Source organism: Mobula hypostoma, chromosome 8, assembly GCF_963921235.1.
Source record: "Mobula hypostoma chromosome 8, sMobHyp1.1, whole genome shotgun sequence".
NCBI lineage: Eukaryota > Metazoa > Chordata > Chondrichthyes > Myliobatiformes > Myliobatidae > Mobula > Mobula hypostoma.
The window spans coordinates 84,965,141-84,971,140 of record NC_086104.1 but is presented as its reverse complement, the minus strand read 5'-3'; the positions used below and the strand labels follow the sequence as shown (position 1 = coordinate 84,971,140).

At 42.5% G+C, this 6,000-nt stretch overlaps 1 long non-coding RNA gene across 1 annotated transcript in view; it reads right to left on the bottom strand.

Moving 5' to 3' along the window:
* Positions 1 to 2,486: 2,486 nt before the first annotated feature.
* Positions 2,487 to 6,000, bottom strand: part of LOC134350154 (uncharacterized) — a 55,705-nt gene continuing 52,191 nt past the window's right edge. Inside the window, exon 3 of the long non-coding RNA XR_010018840.1 lies at positions 2,487 to 2,621. This is a non-coding gene — a long non-coding RNA (uncharacterized LOC134350154). The remainder of the gene's footprint in view (positions 2,622 to 6,000) is intronic.

Below are 6,000 nucleotides of genomic sequence, written 5' to 3'. Positions count from 1 at the left end.
GATTATAGTATTAATGGTAAGACTCTTGGCGGTGTAGAGGATCAGAGGGATTTTGGAGTCCGAGTCCATAGAATATTCAAAGCTGCTGCGCAGGTTGACTCTGTGGTTAAGAAGGTATACGGTGCATTGGCCTTCATCAATCGTGGGATTGATTTTAAGAGCTGAGAGGTAATGTTGCACCTATATAGGACCCTGGTCAGACCCCACTTGGAGTACTGTGCTCAATTCTGGTCGCCTCACTATAGGATGGATGTGGAAACCATAGGAAGTGTGCAGAGGAGATTTACAAGGATTTTGCCTGGATTGGGGAGCATGCCTTATGAGAATAGGTTGAGTGAACTCAGCCTTTTCTCCTTGGAGCGATGGAGGATGAGAGGTGACCTGATAGAGATGTATAAGATGATGAGAGGCATTGATCATGTGGATAGTCAGAGGCTTTTTCCCAGGGCTGGAACGGCTAGCAGGAGAGGGCACAGTTTTAAGGTGCTTGTAAGTAGGTACAGAGGAGATGTCAGTGGAAAGTTTTTTAGGCAGAGAGTGGTGAGTGCATGGAATGGGCTGCCAGCAACGGTGGTGGAGGTGGATACAATAGGGTTGTTTAAGAGACTCCTGGGCAGGTACATGGAGCTCAGAAAAATAGAGGGCTATGGATAACCCTTGGTAATTTCTGAGGTAAGGACAGGTTCGGCACAGCTTTGTGGGCAAAAGAGCCTGTATTGTGCTGTAGGTTTTCTATGTTTCTACATTTCTAGATACCAAACACAACAGGCAACAAGGTTAACTGAAGGGAGGAGTAACCTGTTTGGGCTGGCTGGTATGATGAATGAACAATGACTGTGAATGAGAGCTGGGTTTAAATAGGCTGCAGGTGATGAGTTGGAAACATGTGGCTGGTGACTCCTGTTAGCTGGGTGGAGACTACCTGTGCAGGCTTGACAGGATTCCTCTTCCTACGGCCGGAACCCAATGGCCCAGGATGATTCAGATGGGTCTGATTGAATGCCTTGATGAGTGATGGATCTAGGATGAAACTGGATGGCACCTAAGATCTCTACTACAGGCTTTACCCTTCCCAGTTGACCAGGTACTGCATCCCATGCATGACAACATGAATCCATCAACTGGTGAACTGTGTACACTGGACTACCCTGCACCATCCCAGGTTCCTGAGCTGCAGGCTCTGGCAGATTGAGTGGTTAATGGACAATGGGTTTGAGACAGGACATGTGGAAGGTAGGTGGGATCCATTATTTTACCCCTGATATGTTTGAGTTTGCCAATGCTACCCTTAAACACCGATGTGGCATCATCCAGTACCTTTTCTAATTGACTTTCAGTTGAATCTATTGCAGGAGATGTGCCATGCAAATGTGGATGGATCTCCAATCAAGTTGCAGTAGTTTCAATCAATCTCGCCCCCTCCTGTTTTGACCACATACAAGCTCAATGTCGCTTGTTGGCTGTTATATTCACAGGAGTTAACTTTTTTATAATTTCTTCGTTGGATATCTACAGGATTCAGTTCAGTACCTTTGAAATACCATCCAAACTCATTCTATGGAATGATTGAAACAGCCAAGTCAGTGTCCGATTCCATTTTAATTAATTTGCCATTCACTTCTGGTGTAAGCCATATTGTTTGTCTTTTGTTAGTTTTCACAATGTAAGTTTCAAAGCTACACAGTCCTGTGTCATTCTCATTATTAGATTTTTCATCAACAGCATGCAGAATAGTGCTCTTTTTGAAAATGCAACTTGACTATTAATCTTTTTCTCTTCCCTGTGCAGTGTGTTTCTTTTTGTCTGCCTGAATGCTTTGTATGTGTCCTACCTTGTTACATTTTCTGCAGGTTTCACCTTTAAACTGCATTGCTCTGGTGTATTCAAGCCCCTGACACAATGGTAACAGAATTTTTTCAGCCAGGCAGGTTTTTATTTCATGCTCATTACTCATTCCCTACTGCAACTCATTTGTCTCTGCTGTTTTCATTGATACAGCAATTTCAACTGCTCTTTTAAATGTGAGTTGTGCTTCAGTGAGGAGCTGTTTTTGAATATTACCTTGTAAGATTCCACAAACTAAACAAACTCTCAGTGTAACATTAAACCCATCACCCAACTGGCCATGCTCAGCCAATCTTTTCAATTCAGCCATGTAAGCTGTAATGATCTCCCCTTCCTTTTGATTCTGCATATGTTACCTAAAGTGTTCTGAATTCAATAATGGTTTTGGTTCTAAATGTTCCTGCATTACTTTCACAATATCAGCAAAGCCCCTTTTGGCTGGTCTGGTCAGAACAGTTAAATTTCAAAGTGAATTGCATGCTTTTTCACCAATTGCACTCAGCAAAACTGGCACTTGTTTCTTATCAGCTATTCCATTTGCTTTAAAAGACTGCTCAGTTTGTTCAGTATGCATCATTCAGATATCTGTTATGCAATCAAACACATCTATCTTTCCAATGCAGTCAGCCATTTTTGCCTTTTTAAAAAAAACTTTATTATCAACCTGTATTCCACTCTTCATGAATCCATGAATTTTGTCCATTTCCTGCATTTCTTTTTAACTGAACCGTTGGTCTCCCTATTGTCTGAACTTCAACAGGTACCTAGATAGTTGGCTGGAAAGAAAAATATGGGATTAGTTTTACTTAAGTGAGGCACACTGTTATGATGTGGTGGCATAATAACATATGCCATTCATGTACTTCTTACATAAAACCCATAATGAATTATGTAAAAAAAAGCTTTATCAAACAATATTTTTACAATATTACTCAAATATTAAATACACTAGCGTGAAGCTGCTGTCACAACCACGGATTCAGCAGCGCAGTAAATACGGCAATTGCACTTGTTAATTTGCACGTGTCAGTTAATTATTATTTAATCGTGATCGTATTTAACTCCATACTTGTTGTTGTAATGCTTGTGGAGACTTGGACAGAGCATAGCAACGCTTCGGTGTCTGTTTGCTTTTGGCTTTCCCTGAGAAATAGGATTTTCAAGTCAACTGACTCTGAAGACTAGTGGTATTCGTTTAATGTTTAGATTTTCTTTATAGCCGCAGTGTAGGCTTTGTTTTCCTTTTCAGAGTTTCAGTCAACAGCCCTATTTGGCCTAGTGTTTATTGTTTATTTTTCCCTTTCACACTGTTCACATTAAAATTTGTGAACAATCAATCTGCTTCAGTGCCTCTCACTCCACATTTGGACCATATCCAAACCTAGTAACAGCTGCATTTCTCTAATTTGCAGTACAATTGGTTTTCAAGGAGACACTGAAGGACTGTAAACGTGGCCTTGGGGGTCCTTAGAAAAGATAATGATGTGAAATAGACAAACCTACCTGTGTAGCATATCTTGGAGGATTTTGCGAATCAAGACTTGGAAAATGGCTGGACTGTTGGAAAGTCTGAAAGGCTTCAACTGTTTGTAGTGGTCAGTGGGTGTTATGAATGTCACCTTGCACTCGTTCCCCTGGCCGATGTGGATCAGCCTGTATACTCTCTGTTATCTAGTTTGGTGAAAATCTGGGCACCACAGTGATTCAAATGTGCTATCCATCAAGAGGAGAGGGTAGTGTTTCTTAATGGTGATTTTGCTGAGCCTTTGGTCGTCTATGCAGGAATGGAGACCCCCCCCCACCCCCCATATTTCTTTTTGACAAAGAAGAATCTTGCACCGGCTGGGGACTGGGATGGTCAAATGAAGCCATGCTTTGGTGATGGAGTCATTAATGGCTTGGAGTTCAGGAGGGGACGGTGGGAACAGCCAACCTCTGAGAATGATGGTGCCTGTGAAGAAGATGATTGTGCAACCATGTGGACTGTGCAATGGCTGGGTGCTGGCTTCCCTCTTACTGAAGGCAATGGCAAATTCTGGAAGTTGTACTATTCCTGTGGAAGTTTAGTGAAGTCAGAGGTTTCCTCCATCTCTATGGATTTGCAGGGTGACCTCAACTGAGGTAGCGTGCAGCTGGTCCAACAGTCTAAAGCTCAGCACTGAACAGATGATCAGACAAAGTGAGGGTTGTGAGTGGAGAGTCGGGGGAATCTTGGGTGAGTTGATCAGGAGGAATTGGATGGACTCGCAGTGCTCTCCAATGCTAGTATGCATAGGCCCAGTGCATGCTCTGTCCATCCCAGACCTCAAAGGACATCTGTCGATGGCCATCATGCAGAAGGCGTGAGAGATAGGCTCAGCAGGGACTCCCACACTCTCACTTACTCATAGGGGGTTGGGGAAGCTCTCCCTAACTGTGTGGCTTCTCCAGGCACTGCTGATGAGCATCCTGCAGCCGGAAATGGACCTGGGTTCTGGCAGGTGATCTGGAGGGTCATTCCATTAGATCCTTGTCGATTACCTCTTTGTGTGTGTGTGAGCATTAGGGTAAATGCTATAGAAACAGCCTATTCTGCCCAAGCAGTGTATCTTGAGATTGTTGTTCCAATCAACACTCTTGTCCTCTTTCTTCATTTAAATTATTAGTCTTACCCTTTAACCTTTTCACATTAATTTTCTTGTCTTATGTCCCTTTTGATGCATCAATGCTTTTCATTTAAACCACTCCCACTGGTGATCCCACATTCAGATGCACTTTTAAACTACATTTTAATTTCCATTATTATCTTTCAGTTTCATTGCCTTAACGATAACTATTCCCCAAGCTGATCTCAGTTAAATACTGCACTGTTAACTTCTGCCATTTATCTTTGCAAAGCATTAAAGATGACTTTCTGGATTTCCGATGAAAAGCTAGTGCCGGGGCAGTTGACTTTCCAGCAGAGATTAATTGAGCTTTACTTTCTCTGAGAGTTATATGGCCCAAGAGAAAATTAGATACCCCAACACCATACACTTCAGGGTCTGGGGAGAAATAAGAACTTTATATAGCAACCTTCATGACCTCTTGATATCCCAAAACATTTTAAAACCAATGAGGTATAGACGTAGAAACCCAGCAGGCAATTGATAATAGTAAGTACGCCCACAAACACCAATTGATTTAAATAAAAAGATTTTTCAAAAATTTAACTGAGAAATGCACAGCTGGTTGAGCTGCTCCCTTACAGTATCAGAGGTCAGAGTTCAATGCTGTGTGTTCTCCCTGTTTGGTTTTTCATACATTTTCCTTTGGATGTTCTGCTTTCCTTCCACATCCCAAAGAAATGCAGGTTTGTAGATTAATTGACCACTGTAAGTGGTCGCAGTGTGTAAGTGAGTGGTCGAAACTTGGGGGAGGTTGATGGAAATGTGGGGAGAATAAATATGGGATTAATGTGTGTGGTTGATGGTTGGTGTGCACGTGGTAGACCAGAGCCTCTGTTTCCCTGCTCTATCTATCTTTGACTTGTTGGTTCTTCTAATAGAATCAGCTTTTTTTTTATATCATGGATGGTCCCCAACCACTTGGAAGGGTCAACCTGCAATAAGAAATCATGTGTTGAATTTAGTACTTGCATTATCAAGATGCACTATGTTGTCTGATTGTCATCACCAAGACATCTGTGCTATATGAATATGTTGGGTTTGATAAATGAATGGACCAATAGTCAGCGCATATTCTATTCTGCTTATTATATAAGTGAGGCTGAATGTGGAAAGTGGGATGAAGGGTCTGTTTTTCTGCTATATCTCTATCACTCTGTGCTTCTGTGACATTAAATGAGAGATAAATAATGGACTTTGAGTGGCGGGGTGGAGGTAGGTCTCTACCAAAGGAGGAGTGAAGCGCTTCTTCCTTCCACTAGCCTGCAGGTCACCCTTGCGCAAGGTTTAGCATCTGCTTACCACACGCCCCCCCCCCCCCACCAATCAGTCATGTGAAGCCATGGGAGCAGGTGGTGGAAGGTCGTATGAGCAGCTGGTACACATCACAAGATGTGGTTCTGTAACCACTGATGCCAGGCAGACAATGTCTGAAAGGTATTGGTACAAGTAGGGGGTCACCCATCTTGTAACGACACTGCCCAGAAGAAGGCAATTGCAAACCACTTTT